The 17,443-nt window shown below is 36.4% G+C and overlaps 2 pseudogenes; one reads left to right on the forward strand and one right to left on the reverse strand.

The window, feature by feature from the left end:
- Window positions 1–11,671: 11,671 nt before the first annotated feature.
- LOC125863695 (F-box protein At3g07870-like) lies at window positions 11,672–12,845 on the reverse strand (annotated as a pseudogene).
- Window positions 12,846–14,408: 1,563 nt separating this feature from the next.
- LOC125863696 (F-box/kelch-repeat protein At3g23880-like) lies at window positions 14,409–15,587 on the forward strand (annotated as a pseudogene).
- The last annotated feature ends 1,856 nt before the right edge of the window (window positions 15,588–17,443 follow it).

Raw genomic sequence — 17,443 nt, forward strand, 5'->3', positions numbered from 1 at the left:
TATTTTGACATAGGGTGCACCAGTGTTCTTCGTAAAGAAGAAAGATGGTTCTCTCAAAATGTGCATTGACTATAGGCAGTTGAACAAGGTCACAATCAAGAATAAGTATCTCATCCCTAGGATTGATGACTTGTTTGACCAACTTCAGGGTGCTAGTCATTTCTCAAAGATAGACCTCAGACCGGGTTATCATCAGCTTAAAGTCAGAGATTGTGACATTTCGAAGACAGCCTTCAGAAATTGGTATGGTCATTATGAATTTGTAGTCATGTCATTTGGACTAACCAATGCTCCTGCAGCTTTCATGGATTTGATGAACAGAGTGTTCAAGAAGTACTTAGACTTGTTCACTATCGTCTTTACTAATGATATCATCATTTACTCTAGGAATGAAGAAGAACATGCGAGTCATTTGAGGGTTGTCCTGCAAACTCTCAAAGATCGTCAGTTATTCGCTAAGTTTAGCAAATGTAAGTTTTGGTTACAATTTGTTGCTTTCCTTGGGCATATAGTATCCAACGAAGGGATCCGAGTGGATTTTCAAAAAATAGAAGCAGTGAAACAATGGCCCAGACCTACCTCTGCTACAGATATCAGAATTTTCTTGGGTCTAGAGGGCTATTACAGTAGGTTCGTGGAAGGATTTTCGTCCATAGCCTCACCATTGACTAGGTGACTCAGAAGATGGTCAAGTTTCGATGGTCAAATGATTGTGACAAAAGCTTTGCAGAATTGAAAACTAGGTTGACTACAGCTCCTGTCTTGACTCTACCAGAGGGTTCAAATGGTTATGTGATCTATTGTGATGCATCCAGGGTCGTCCTAGGTTGTGTGTTGATGCAGCGAGGTAAGGTTATAGTTTATGCTTCTAGACAACTTAAGGTACATGAGAAGTATTATCCGACCCATGACCTCGAGCTTGCAGCAGTGGTGTTTGCACTCAAGATTTGGAGACACTACTTGTATAGTGTTCATGTAGATGTGTTCACACACCATAAGAGCCTCCAGTATGTATTCACCCAGAAAGAGTTGAATCTTCGCCAAAGAAGGTGGCTTGAGTTCCTCAAAGATTATGATATGAGCGTGCATTATCATCCATGTAAGGAGAATGTAGTAGCAGATTATCCATGAGTGGTGTAGCACATGTTGAGGAAGAAAGAAGAGAGCTAGCAAAGGACGTTCACAGACTTGCTCGCATAGGATTTCATCTTATGAGCATATCAGATGGTGGTGTAACGGTTCAAAATGGGGAAGAATCTTCTTTGGTAGTGGAAGTTAAGGAAAAGCAAGACAGCGATCCGATATTACTTGAACTGAAGGGTGCAGTCCACCAATAGAGAGTTAAGGTTTTCTCCCAAGGGGGAGATGGTGTGCTTCACTACCAGGGTCGATTATGTGTTCCTAATGTGGGTGAGTTGAGATAGCATATTCATGCAGAGGCCTATAATTCCAGATATTCTATTCATCCAGGTGCCACTAAGATGTACCGCGATCTGCAGGAAGTCTATTGGTGGAATGTTATGAAAAGAGATATAGCAGATTTTGTGGCTAAGTGCCCCAATTGCCAGCAAGTCAAGGTAGAACATCAGAAACCAAGAGGCATGACTCAAGAGATTTACATTCCTACTTGGAAGTGGGAAGTGATCAAAATGGACTTCATCACATGATTACCTCGTACTCACAGACAGCATGACTCCATTTAGGTGATAGTTGACAGAGTACTAAGTCTTCTCACTTTTTGGCGGTCAAGACTACAGATTCGGTGGAGGACTATGTCAAGCTTTACATTAATGAGATTGTGAGGTTGCATGGGGTTCCTTTGTCTATTATATCAAATAGAGGTCCTCAGTTTACCTCTCATTTCTGGAAGTCATTTCAGAAAGGTCTTGGTACTCAAGTTAATCTTAGCACAACATTTCATCCCCAGACGGATGGCCAGGTAGAGCGTACCATTAAAACCTTAGAGGACATGTTGAGAGCTTGTGTGATCGATTTCAAGGGGAGTTGGGATGATCATCTTCCTCTCATTGTGTCCGCCTACAATAATAGTTACCATTCCAGCAATCAGATGGCACCTTATGAGGCATTGTATGGGCGTAAATGTAGATCTCCAGTTGATTTGTTTGAAGTAGGTGAAACAGTCTTGATAGGACCAGATTCAGTCCTTGATGCTATTGTGAAAGTGCAACTCATTAGAGATAGACTTAAGACTGCCCAGAGTCATCAGAAGTCTTATGCATATGTGAGAAGAAGGGAACTAGAGTTCCAAGTTGATGATTGGGTTTTCCTGAAAGTGTCACCTATGAAGGGGGTGATGAGATTTGGCAAGAAAGGAAAGCTCAATCCCAGATATGTAGGCCCTTACCAGATCTTAAAAAGGATTGGTAAATTGGCTTATGAGTTAAAAGTTGCCAGCAGACTTAGCAGCAGTGCATCAGTCTTTCACATTTCACTTTTGAAGAAGTGTGTGGGTGATCTAACATCTGTAGTACCATTAGAGATTGTGGTTATAAAAGATAGCATATCTTATGAGGATGTACCAGTTGAGATTCTTGATCGTCAAGTTAGAAGGTTGAGAAACAAAGAAGTCGCTTCAGTCAAGAGTTGGTGGAGGAGTCAGTCTGTATAGGGAGCTACTTGGGAAGCAGAAGAAAGCCAAGTATCTTCACCTCTTTCCTTCCGATTCCACTCCAGCTTGAGGTAATAGTTCCTCTTCAGTTTTTCAGTCATTCATGCGTAAATTCAGTCTTAGAATCATGTTCCTTCAATTTGTACTTGCATTTTCAGCGTATTTGCATGTTGTTGGAACTCAGTTCAGTTAGAAATTTGGTCCTCAGTGTTTAGTGGTAGGGATTGCAGCCCTCTCTCTCCATTTCAGCTAGTTTAGTCTTCATTCAAAGACGAATGGTCCCAAGGAGGAGATAATGTAACACCACGTATCCGAAACAGAGCAAAAATGCAGATTTTGAGAAGTTACAGGTGCAACCCACGATTGCCAGCCACGGACTGTAGGTCAGACCACGACCCGTGCTGATGGTCCGTGGTTCACCACTACAACCCCTCCCCAACCCAGCTTAGAAAATTGGCTAACTCTCAACCCACGGACAGACCTACGGTCCCTTGGTCAGACCACAGTCCGTGGTCTATGTCTGTGGATCGAGGCCCCCTTTACCCAGCCTTTGACGCAAACGACAGCCAACCAGCATGGACGGTCATTCGATCCACGGTCTGTAGGTCTGACCGTAGGTGAGGGTCAACAGCCAGTTAGAGGAAAATTGTTGATTGGGTCAACTTCAAATGGTCATAATTCTTAGCACAAAAGGAATTATATGTCCCATGACCTATGATATGATATATAATTGAATCCTCTTTCCAACGCCACCAAGTTTGCTAAAATCCGACCTCCGAGTAAAATGTTATGCTCGTTTTAGTGAAGCCCTGTCGGGCTGACTTGACCTACGACCTCAATCTACGGACCGTAGATTGACATCCAACCCGTAGGTCCCGTCCGTCAATCACTCCGACAGCAGTTAAGTCAGGGGTCTTTTGGTCTTTTCCTATTTTTTGTTGGACCCCTAATCTACATCGTTTAGACCCTAAATTATGAGGTTTTAGTCAATTTAAGCCTAGAAACATAACTAGAACTTACCTAAGTCAAATCATTCTTCAGAACTTAGAAAATTAGAAGCGTAAGAAGAGAAAGAGGCGACTAACCCTAACTCCAAGAACGCAACAAGTTTTCTTCAGTTCTAACCCCAAAATCTAAAGATTTCTCCGTGGAATTCGTCACCAGGTATGTGGGACTTCACTAGTGGGTTCCTTCCACCCATCGAGTCTCTAGTTTTCAGTCAGTTTCTTGATTCCCTTATTATGACTAGACCTAGGGTTTTTTGAATGTTAGAATTATTGGGTTCTTAGCTGTTAGAATGATCCAAATTAGATTAGTATGTTAATATTCAGTTTATTGCATGAATTCCAGAACCCTAGTTATGTATTTCTTTAGTTCTTCAATTGCACATGCTAGGTCAGATATTTCAGTTATTCAGTTATACATGCCTTAGTTATTAATGCATCAATATTAGTTAATTGTTGCATACTCAGTTTGCATGTCCAGTTTGAGCTATCTAGTAACTTACAAAAATTCAGTCATAATGTGTTAATCACTCAATCCATTGGAAGTAGCATAATACCGAGTTGGACTAGGGTTCAGTGTACTCAAATAGTCCCAGAACTACTAGCCACGTAGGTTGTAAGTCCCCTATGTGGGCATCATTTCAGTGATCACGCCAGTATGCCTCTATACCTCTAGCAGGGTATATTGGGTCCTCTCGATAGGGCGTATCCATCAGACTCCACATTTAGCTCATGTGGTTTTATTATGGGTTATTAGTAGCTCCCAAAATCTAGTCAGATTCTATTGCATTGACCATTTATCAGTATTTAGTTTCAGCATGTTATAAATTGGTCACTGCATTCAGTTATCTCAGCATTCAGTATTTATATCATGTTCAGATTATGTCATTGGTTATTTGCTTTGTTCAGTTATATGTTATTTCAGTTGTATTCTATCCTGCATTTTCAGTACCTTTCAAGTACTGATGCATACTTTGCGCTACATCTTCTCGTGATGTAGGTTCAAGTTCTCAGCATCCAGATCACGCTTAGATCAGTTCCCAATCTCCAGTTCAGCATAATCAGTGGTGAGTCCTCATTCTCCAAGGACAATAGTCATGAGTTTCTTTTCAGTATTTTTAGTCCTTTAGTTTCAGTTTTGTTAGACTTAGTTGGGGCCTGTCCCAGCATTTCTAGTCAATTAGAGGCTATTTTAAGACATAGATAGATTTTGTTTAGTATTGAGTTAATATCTTCCTTGTATTAAACTCATCAGTTTTCATATATCTCTGGGTATTCCCCATCTTTTCATTTTTTTATGACTATAGATTCCGCACAGTTTCTATTATTCAATTTATATTTAGTATGCTCATAATCGTGCCAACAGGGTTAGCTTGGGATCACTTGTGGTCGTAGATCCCGTGTTCGCGTCTCGGGGGTAGCTCGGGGTGTGACAAAGATGGTTGGTATGCTCTTCTTCACTTTTCGAATAAACCAAAATATCATCAATAAAGATTATCACAAAGGAATCAAGAAATGGCTTGAACACCCCATTCATCAAACTCATAAAAGCTGCAGGCGCATTGGTCAAACCAAAAACTCGTAATCCCCATAATGAGTTCTAAACGCCATCTTAGGCACATCTTCAGGCCTAATTTTCAATTGATGGTAACCGGATCTTAGATCAATCTTTGAGAAAATCGCTGCACCTTGCAATTGGTCAAAGAGATCATCTATTCTAGGCAAGGGGTACCTATTCCGAATAGTGACCCTATTTAATTGATGGTAGTCTATACACATTCTCATACTACCATCCTTCTTCTTAACAAACAAAACTGGAGCACCCCATGGGGAAGCACTAGGGCGAATAAATCCCTTATCAAGGAGCTCTTGGATTTGAGCCTTAAGCTCTCTTAATTCTGCTGGAGCCATTTGATATGGAGGGATAGAAATGGAATGAGTACCAGGCTCCAAATCAATGAAAAAATTTATATCTCTATCCGGAGACATACCAAGCAAGTCATTAGGAAACACTTCACTAAATTCAGACACCACAAGAATAGACCCAATGGATGGAGCCTCAATCTCAACATCCCTAACATGAGCCAAATAAGCCAAACAACCATGCTCTACTAATTTACTAGCCCGAATGGAGGATATAATCTTAGCTTTCTTAGACTTGTACACCCCTTCCCACTCTAATTTTTCCCTTCCCGAAATTTCTAGAGTTACAGACTTAGTATGACAATTAAGCACAGCGTAATAGGGGGACAACCAAGTCATGCCTAAGATTATGTCAAAGTCAATCATATCCAAAATCACCAAATCAACCCAAGTCTGAAAACCCGTAAACACAATAGGACAAGCACGATAGACATGGGTGACTATGACTGACTCTCCAACAGGGGTAGAAACACGAATGGGGGCATCAAGTATATCACAAATCATCTCAAAACCAGAGGCAAACCTCACAAATACATACGAATAAGTAGAACCCGAATTGAATAACACATTAGTCATCCGATCACAGACAAGAATAGTACATGTTATCACCGCGTCGGACGCCTCCGCCTCATTTTTGCCCGGGAAAGCATAATATTGAGCTCTATCATCTTGACGAGCCACCTCCCTACCTGGTTGCGTGTTACCCCTACCTCCATTACCATTACCATTTCCTATACCTCCACGGCCTCGCTGATTACCTCCTCGCCCACCTTGTGGACGTCCTCTACTATTTTATCGTTCCCCGCGGGTACCACTGCTCTAGATTGTTGCTGCTACATGGAATCTAACACATGTGGGTGGGGACAATCTCTCCTCATATGCCCAGGTTCACCACAGTTGTAGCAAGTACGATCAAAAGATGGTCTGCTACCCGCCTCTACAGGTGACTATTCGGGTTGGTTTTAGTGGTGGTTCTCCCACCGGATGGTTAGTGTGGGTGCCAATCACGAATGCCTGGGTCATGACAGATTTTCGAAAGACCCAAATGAAATTTCATACTTTACCTAGCAATTCTCAACATGCACACTAGTGATCGACTGTTGAAGTGGAAGTTGATAGATCAGAATGTCTCCTTTTATGTGAAGCACAAAAGCAATCAATTGATTACTTGTTCTTTAAATACTCCCTTTTGGCTGCAATTTGGAACAAACTATTGTGTTGTCAAGGACATAACAAAAACACAATAAATGGACATAGGAAGTGTGTTGGATTGAGACTCATGCTAATGGGAAGAATCCACATGTTGAACAACTTAGGACCACTGTAGTGGATGCATTAATGATATGGTAGGAAAGGAATTGTCGGGCCTTTCATACCAAGAAGAATTCAGATTGTGGTTATGCGCGAAGTAGTTGAAGTCCAAGTTAGCGAGCCGAATCGCAGAACTTAACCACTATCCTTGAACTATAGCTCATGTTTAGTTGCTTAACTGCTGGTATGTTATGATTATGTCCTACTTTGTACATAATTTCCTAATTTGGTATATAAAATGTCTCTATTAGTTATAACCAAAAAAATAGCCATTAATCTTTTAGAGATAAATATATTTTTCATGAAAAAATATATAAAATATTTATAATTATTTATAAAAATTTAATATTATATATATTATAAAATTTGTGTATGTAATTTCTTATTTTTGTTGAAAAAGTCATCTTCGAGAGGTTGAATTTGTAAAAAAAAAAATTATAAAAAAATACCCGACCTTAGGAGGCCAATTTGTTTGAAATTTTGTTTTTTTTTTTCAATTTTTTATGCTAAAAGAATTGATCTCTGAAAGTTGGTTTCGTTAATTTTTTTTTAAAAAAAATTACCTTGCAAAGTCAAATATAATCCCAATGTAGGATTGGGAGAAACGCCGGTTGAACTTGGAATTTAAATATCTTCTTGAAAGTGAAGAAGAGGGGGGGGGGGTAGTCGATTAATAGTGGGGTTTAGAGGAAAGTGGTAGGAGTTGAGATTAAGCATTGCATGGTGGAGAATATGTTGTCTCAGGCGTTTTTTAATGGAGTTGTACATTGGATTGTGTATGATGTGGTTCTGAATGGTTGTGGAATTCGAAGTATAGTTATATCTTTTAGTATAGCGGATGAGGTGTTTGAGGAGATTATGTTGCTGGATGCTTTAGCTGGTGTAACTCCAACAAATTTATCGATTATGTTGTTTGAGGAATTACTTGTTGTTAATTATGGGAGGGAGATAGATGGCGCTTGATCTGAAGTATGGGTGATGAAGCAGTATAAAGTTTTGGAATCTTGGAGTGGATTGTACTATATGATTTTGGTTGCAGGTATGAAGAAAGTTATTGGATTTAGGAACAACAGTGACGTTTTGTTTTCAACTAGGAGGAATAACCTGGTTTCTTATGATCTAAATAGTGGACAAAATACAGATCTTGATATTCGAGGAATCTCTCACTCGTTTTATGTTCAGAATTACATGGAATCACTTATTTTGCTCAAAGGGAACAATGTCATTTTGGGTTGGTTCTTGGGAGGAATGGAGGTTTATGGATTTAATGAGTAGCTGGACTACATAATTTATTACTACAATAATGAAGAATGTGATCAGAAGGTAGGATATTTCACCAAAGTTCATAGTTGTTTCAAGGTAGTGGAAGTGAAAGATATTTTATCAAATTTGATATTTGATAATTATAATGTTCTGAATGTTGAACTTTTGTTTTCCATTTACTTGCATTACATTAGTTGTTACTGTACTCTTGTTGCTTTTTGATATATTTTCAATTTAATTGTTGTGATTCCTTATCTTTATCAGTCGATTGTCTCTTGCAGTTACTGTGATGTTACTATCTGATTGATTTCATTGTTTTTAGTTTTTATCATATATTTATATAGGGGTCTTCTAAGAATATGTTATCTTATTATCTTAACGAAATAAATGCTTTTTTTAATTTGCCCAAATCGAGACCAGATGAAAATATTATTCTAGAGAGATTATTAATTAACCGAGTATTAATTTAGTTAGGTTTTACTAGATTATTAAAATATATTTCATAGAATTATATTCACAACAATTCTCAACACACGGAGTCGTTTTGCTATATATTTTGCATTTGCTAGGAGTGTGCAAATATCGAACCGATCGATAGATCAAATTTTAAAAAAATATTATGTGATACGTCATAAGTACCCCCCCTAGACTCTGACCGAAATCCCACAGACACACCTTAACTAAAGTAAGGCCTATTACCCCCGAACCCATTTTTTGTAATTTTATACACCTTTTTGGCTTCGTGGCATCTAAATATCTCCCACGCACCTCAGCTATGTGGAGTCACAGAGTGCGTCACGTTAGCTAAAAGGTGTACAAAATTACAAAAAAGAAAGAGTTTGGGAGGGGGGGGGTAATAGGACCTTAGTTTAGTTAAGGTGTGTCTTTGGGATTTCGGTCATAGTGTAGGGGAGTACTGGTACCTTATCCCAAATATTGATTTCGGTCATAGTCTAGGGGAGTACTTGAGCCTTATCCCAAATATTATTGATTTATTGTTATTGGGTTTTTGGATTAATGAGTTTTTAATGATTTTATTTAAAAAAATTGTCGGATTAGCGATTCGATTTTGTTTTTTGAATATTTGTTTAATTGGTAAACGAAAAACCCATTAAGACTATAGTAATTTACTATTTTAACCCTACATAAATACTCCATTAAATATTAATATCATTACCTTATTGGTTACTATATTTGTCCTTTAGCTTCCAATTCAATTATAGTCCTAGTTCTTCTATTTGTGTTGTACTTATATAGTTTTTTTCATGTTAGTTACTATTGTTTCTATTTTATGAACATTAAATAAAGTTATATTATTGTTTTGTCACTCTAAAATGTTGGAGAAGTCATATATTTGTTTTATCAACATTTCCTTATTGGTTAAACCGAAAATTGAACTGTTAAGGACTAAAAACCAATTAAAAATATCTTGTTGGTTTGGTTATTGATTTAGCGTATTAAAAATCAAAAACCGAAAACTGATAAACCGAATCGCTAATACATAAAATCGAACCTAACTGACCGATGCACACCCCTAATTCCAATTCAATTGTGATTATTCGTCTTCTGATGATTTTATTTGTCATCAAGTTGGATTATCTAGGAATCATCGTTGAAGAATTAAGCCATTAATATATATATATATATATACTCACATTCATTGAGCCCTAGATTTGAGGTATCGGTGATATATATACAAGTTCAAGTGAAGTGCGTACCTATAAAGTTTGGTAAGGCTGACTTTTATAGCAGGCTCTTGTGAAGCTGCTTTTAGCTCTAATAAGAAAACCCAAGAGTATTTCTTTTAATCAAGAATTTATATTGATTCCTTGATTGAGTATACACATCCATTGGTATATATATTTGCATTCATTGGACTTAACATTCATACAACATCAGTTGAATCAGAATGGCCTCAAGCAATTCGGACTATGTTGCTTGAATCATATCGAACAAGCTACTATATTGAGTACTTGTAACAAAATTGAGATATATGTTATCGCGCTTTCCCAGAATTGCGGAATTAAAGAAGTGACTAAGTAAATGTCTAAGTATAGTAGAGTTTCAGAGCTCCACCAACAACGATTTTTGTTGTACAATAAGGAAGCCACACAAAATTGTCCAACTATAAAAAACCTGAGGAAGTGAAAAATTTGAAGCACTTAAAGACTCCCTTGAGACCATTTCAACTATCAAAAAGCTAAAAGAATTAGGTCTTCTGAGGTTGTAAAGTGTTTGTCAAAGATAGGTGATGATCATCGCTTCGAAAAAAGCAAGAAGACGATCTATGATCTCAGTCTAGCGATAGTAAACAAGTTGCTACATGGATCAATGTTGCATCTGAAATCATGTGATGGAACTCGAAATCGGACTTTGAGTGAGATATATACTTGAAAATATGCAACAAAATATTTGATCTTGAAAACTGCAACATGACAACTAAAAAGGAAATGGGAATCATAAATTTTTGTTGTACAACAAAGTTGCTACACAAAAATATCCAACTATCAAAAAGCTGAGAAAGTGAAATATTTTATTTTGATACAAAAATGGAACAAATTATTTTATCTTGATACAGAAATGGAACACAAGTTATAATACAACAAAATCAAGACCAATCTTCTTGAGTTCAGCCAAGTTCAAAGAGAGGATGCAATTTTACTAGTTTTTTTTTTAATATGACATATTTTTTCAATATATTAGGGGCTCAATGGGTGACACCATACTCGAATGTATCAAGAAGATAAGGAGAACTATCCCCGCTTGTTTTGTTTAGACAATCTGAAATAATAAAAATAGAAGACATTTGGAAGACAAGGTCGCAGCAATGCATACCAAGTATAGATCCTTAAGACTTTTGGCCCTTTGCAACACTGATATTTACCCCCCTCTCTCTCTCTTTCACTATTGCACAGGGTCCATTACTAGCTTAGTACTTGGTTTACAAAGTGAAGAATGTGCACTTGGCTTGCTAAAAAACCAACTAGTGTGGGTTGAGCTAAATTGGGCATTATGCATTTACTTCATCACGCCATTTTCGACATCAGGGAGAAATATGGAAATTATGACAATCAAATCACACTAGAACCAATGAAATGGTAATAATGTGCATAAGTGCATATTCAACCAAATAGTTAGAGTAGTGCAACTGATGAGACACAAAACACCTTATTGCTAGATTTGGCAACCTTGAAAGGACTAGCCATATTTAGCTCAAAAAACCAAAAACAATGAAATCGATTAGATAGTAACATCACAGTAACTACAAGAAGATAATATAAAAATCAACTGATAAAGATAAGGAATCACAACAATTAAACTGAAAATACATCAAAAAGCAACAGGAATACAATAACAACTAATGTAAGGCAAGTAAATGGAAAACAAAAGTTCAACATTCAGAACATTATAATTATTAGATACCAAATTTGATAAAAACATCTTTCACATCCATTACCATAAAAGAGCCACGAACTTTGGTGAAATACGCTACCTTCTGATCACATTATTCATTAATGTATCGATAAATTATGTAGTCTAGCTACTCATTAAGTCCATAAATCTTCATTCCTCCCAAGAATCCACCCGAATTGACAACGTTCCCTTTGAGCAAAATAAGTGATTCCCTGTAATCCTAAACATAAAACAAGTGAGAGATCCCTCAAATACAAAGATCTGTATTTCGTCCACTATTTGGATCATAAGAAACCAGATCATTCCTCCTAGTTGAAAACAAAACGTCACCGTTGTTCCTAAATCCAACAACTTTTTGCATACCTGCAACCAAATTTATACAGTACAATCTACTTCAAGATTCCAAAACTCCATACTACTTCATCACCCATACTTCACATGAAGTGCCATCTATCTATCTCCCATAATTAACAACGACAAGTGATTCCACAAACAACATAATCGATAAATTTGTTGGCGATACACAAGCTAAAGCATCTGGCAACATAATATCCCCAAACACCTCATCTGCTATACTAAAAGACATAACTAAACTCTGAATTCCACAACCATTCGAAACCACATCATACACAATCCAATGTACAACTCCATTAACAAAAGCCCGAGACCACATAACCTCCACCATGCAATGCTTAATCTCAACTCCTATCACTCTCCTCCAAACCCCACTATTAATCGAATATATTTCAATATCAGGAGGACCATTATACTCGAACACAATATTCATATGACACACAAGTCTAACCAACTTATAGTCATCAGTCTAAGGCAAATCAGCACCAAATCCAAGAACAAACATATGAGGTGAGTAATTGAAGACATAGGTATACTTATAAACTTATGAATAGAAGGGTTCCATAGAACAAGACTCCATAATTCACCAAGAAAATCATCTAACAAACACACGAAGCCATTGCAATTGCCAACAATTTTGAAATACCCTTGTTGGCATTCGAAAGGAAAATTCAGTTCCAATGTAAATCCAAGGAAAAGGGTCGATTCTTAGATTCTTGAAACAACGAATAGTGCTCTGTTTTACGAGTTCTAATGTAACGCCTCACAAGAAAGGTGTTGGAATGTGGGGTTTGGGCGAGGTGAGCGGAGATGAAAGAAAAATTGGTGATGAGTGAATGTTATGATTTGCAAACAACTGTGAATCGAATTAAGGATTTAGCACGTAGTTTCAATAGGATTTCTCTCAGAAGTTCGGAACCAAAGTAGGCAAAGTCAAAATCAGTCATTGATAAATTTTGAGAGAAAGAGGGAAAGACAGGAAGAACCCTAGTTGTGGCAGACAATTTCGGTAAAATTTGCTTTAAATATAGGGATGTCGACTCGACTGGCCGAGGTGGATTTAGCTTTTGATGAGCAGGGCGGGATGAGGCGGGACAGGACAAATTTAGATATTTTTTTAATAAAAATCATGCGTTGCAGGGCGGATTGTGGGTTTGGGATAAATGCTAAAATCGCTAAGTTGTTACTTTCACTTATCTTATGTTTAGGACCTTTAGGCCAAAAAATCCAGCAATCATATACTTGCCGATTAACCTTTTATTTATTTTTTTATTAGCTTAATCCTATAACTTATTCTTAAAGAATCGGTAATTATGTTTCTTTTATCCTTGTGTTATGTTAAGTGAGAATCCACTGCTTAGCTATTCTTGGGGATTACTTCAAGTCTATTTTCAAATATGGGTGAGTTTATAGAGTAATTATGTGGTAAGTTAAGGTTGGATGATGATTAATATATGACATTTATGATTTATGAACTAGAGCTCTCCATCATTATTTTATTACAAGTTCAATTTTCAATTATGGCAAATGATTGTAAAACTTCATCTCCTCCTCAGATGATCGTTAAACATCTAATATTTTCTAACTTTAATTATTTGGTATTAATTGTCCTTTTGTAATTAGTGTTAGCCCCTAAATACTTGTAAATTAGTTTTAATAATAAAAATTTCACATATGTGCTTCTTTCCTTAATTCTTTGGTATTAATTGTTCTTTGGCTAATCTTCTTTCCTTCTTTTCCTTGGGTGAATTTCACATATGTGCTTCTTTCTATCTTTTCTTACAAAGATACTTTTTAGGAAAGAATTAATTTTCACTATTAAAACTGATTTACAAGTATTTAGGGGCTAACACTAATTACAAAAGAACAATTAATACCAAAGAATTAAAGTTAGAAAATATTAGATGTTCAACGATCATATGAGGAGGAGACGATGTTTTCCAATCATTTGTCATAATTGAAAATTGAACTTGTAATAAAATAATGATGGAGAGGCCTAGTTCATAAATCATAATAATCCTCATCCAACCTTAACTTACCACATAATTAATCTATAAATTCACCCATATTTGAATATAGGCTTGAAGCAATCCCAAGAATAGCTAAACAATGGATTCTGACTTAACATAACACAAGGACAAAAGAAACATAATTACTGATTCTTTAAATATAAGTTATAGGATTAAGCTAATAAAACACAAATAAAAGGTTAATCCAGTAAGTATATGATTGCTGGATTTTCTGGCCTAAAAGTCCTAAACAAAAGATAAGCGAAATAAATAGCTTAGCGATTTTAGCATCTATCCCAAACCTGCAACCCACCCTACACCGCATGATTTTTATTAAAAAATATCTAAACGTGTCTTGCCCCGCCTCGTCCCGCCTTGCCCCTCAAAAGTTATACCTGCCCTGGTCCGTTGATGTTCCTATATTTAAAGGAAAATTTACAAAAACTGTCTTCCACAACTAGGGTTCTTCCTTTTTCTCTCTCTTTCTCTCAAAACTGATCAATGACTGATTTTGACTCGGCCTACTTTGCTTCCAAACTTTTAAGAGAAATCCTACTAAAACTACCTGTTAAATCTTTAATTCGATTCACAGTTGTCTGCAAATCATGTCATTCACTCATCACCAATTTTTCTTTCATCTCCGCTCACCTCACCCAAACCCCACATTCCAACACCTTTCTTGTTAGGCATTACGTCAGAACTCGCAAAAAGAGCAGTATTCGTTGTTTAAAGAATCTAAGAATTGACCCTTTTCCTTGGATTTTACACCAAAACTGGATTTTCCTTTCAAATGCCAACAAGGGTATTTTAAACTTGTTGGCAACTGCACTGGCATCGTGTGTTTGTATGATGATTTTCTTGGTAAGTTGCGAAGTCTTGTTCTATGGAACCCTTCTATTCATAAGTTTATAAGTATACCTATGCCTTCGATTAAGCCTCAATTGCCTCATATGTTTGTTCTTGGATTTGGTGTTGATTTGCCTGAGACTGATAACTATAAGTTGGTTAGACTAGTGTATTATATAAATAATGTGTTCGGGTATAATGGTCCTCCTGAGATTGAAATTTATTTGATTAATAGTGGGTTTGGAGGAGAGTGGTAGGAGTTGAGATTAATAATGCATGGTGGAGGTTATGTGGTCTCAGGTTTTTGTTAATGGAGTTGTACATTGGATTGTGTATGATGTGGTTTCGAATGGTTGTGGAAATCAGAGTTTAGTTATGTCTTTTAGTATAGCGGATGAGGTGTATAGGGAGAGTATGTTGTCGGATGCTTTAACTGGTGTAACTCCAACAAATTGATTGATTATTTTGTTTGAGGAATCACTTGTTGTTGTTAATTATGGGAGGGAGATAGATGGCGCTTCATCTAAAGTATGGGTGATGAAGCATTATAAAGTTTTGGAATCTAGGAGTAGATTGTACTATATAAATTTGGTTGCAGGTATGGAGAAAGTTGTTGGATTTAGGAATAACGGTGACATTTTGTTTTCAACTAGGAGGAATGATCTGGTTTCTTATGATCTAAATAGTGGGCGAAATACAGATCTTTGTATTCGAGCAATCCCTCACTTGTTTTATGTTCAGAATTACATGGAATCACTTATTTTGCTCAAAGGGAACAATGTCAATTTGGGTGGGTTCTTAGGAGGAATGGAGGTTTATGGACTTAATGAGTAGCTGGACTACATAATTTATTGATACAATAATGAAGAATGTAATCAAAATGTAGGGTATTTCACCAAAGTTTGTGGTTGTTAAGGTAGTGGAAGTGAAAGATGTTTTATCAAATTTGGTATTTGATAATTATAATGTTCTGAATGTTGAACTTTTGTTTTCCATTTACTTGCATTACATTAGTTGTTACTGTACTTCTGTTGCTTTTTTATGTATTTTCAGTTTAATTGTTGTTATTCCTTATCTTTATCAGTTGATTGTCATATTATATTTTTGTAGTTACTGTGATGTTACTAGCTGATCAATTTCATTGTTTTTGGTTTTTTGAACTAAATATGGCTAGTCCATTCAAGGTTGCCAAATCTGGCAATAAGGCTGACGTTTATAGCAGAGGCCCTGGTGAAGTTGCTCTTAGCTCTAATAAGAAAACCCAAGAGTATTTATTTTAATCAAGAATTTATATTGATTACTTGATTGAGTATACAACATCCATTGGTATATATATTTGTATTCATTGAGCCCTAGATGTGAGGTATCAATGGCAGAAAAGGAATTAAGTCTTACGAGTTTGGATCGTTTTGAAAACATCTGATCGATATACAAAGAAGAGTAGCATCATTATGTTAATTGGACTTAACATTCATACAATACCAGTTGAATCATAATGACCTCAAGCAATTTTCGAACTATGTTGCTTGAATCATATCGAAGAAGCTACTATATTGAGTACTTGTAACAAAATTGAGATATATGTTATCGCGCTTTCCCAAAATTGTGAAATCAAAGAAGTGACTAAGTGAATGTTCAAGTATAGTAGAGTTCTAGTTATAGAGCTCCGCCAACAACGATTTTCGTTGTACAATAAGGAAGCCACACAAAATCGTCCAACTATCCAAAAACTGAGAAAGTGAAAAAAAATTAAAGCACTTAAAGACTCCCTTCAGACCATTTCAAGTATCAAAAAGCTGAAAGCATTAAGTCCGCTGAGGTTGAAAAGTGTTTGTCTAAGATAGGTGTTGATCATCGCTTTGAAAATAGCAAGAATACAATCTATGATCTCAGTCTAGGGATAGTAAACAAGATACTACATGGATCAATGCAGCATCTAAAATCATGTGATGGAACTCGAAATCGGACTTTGAGTGACATATATACTTGAAAAATAACAAAATATTTTATCTTGAAAAGCACAACATGACAACTAAAAAGGAAATGAGGAATCATAAATTTTTGTTGTACAACAAAGTTGCTACACAAAAATGTCCAACTATCAAAAAGTTGAGAAAGTGAAAAAAATTGAAGCACTTAAGGACTCCCTTGAGACCATTTCAACTATTAAAAAGCGGAAAGAATTAGGTCTGCTGTGGTTGGAAATTTTTTATCTAACATAGGTGATGATCATCTCTCCAAAAACAACAAGAAATTCGATCTATGAGATCATGTTATGGAATGCAGAATCTGACTTCGTAACATATATACTTGAAAATATGCAACAAAATATTTTATCTTGATACAGAAATGGAACACAAGTTTTGATACAACAAAATCAAAAGCAATCTTCTTGAGGTCAGCCAAGTTCAATGAGAGGATGTAATTTACTAGTTTTTTTTTAATATGTACCTATTTTTTCAATATATTAGGGGCTCAATGGGTGACACCATACTCGAATGTATCAAGAAGACAAGGAGAATTATCCCCGCTGGTTTTGTTTAGACAATCTGGAATGATAAAAATAGAAGACAAGGTCGCATAAATGCATACTAAGTATAGATCCTTAAGACTTTTGGCCCTTTGCAGCACTGATATTTACAGGCCTCTCTCTCTTTCTCTATTGTGCAGGGTCCATTACTAGCTTAGTA

The sequence above is a fragment of the Solanum stenotomum genome, chromosome 5, assembly GCF_019186545.1.
Source record: "Solanum stenotomum isolate F172 chromosome 5, ASM1918654v1, whole genome shotgun sequence".
Taxonomy (NCBI): Eukaryota; Viridiplantae; Streptophyta; class Magnoliopsida; order Solanales; family Solanaceae; genus Solanum; species Solanum stenotomum.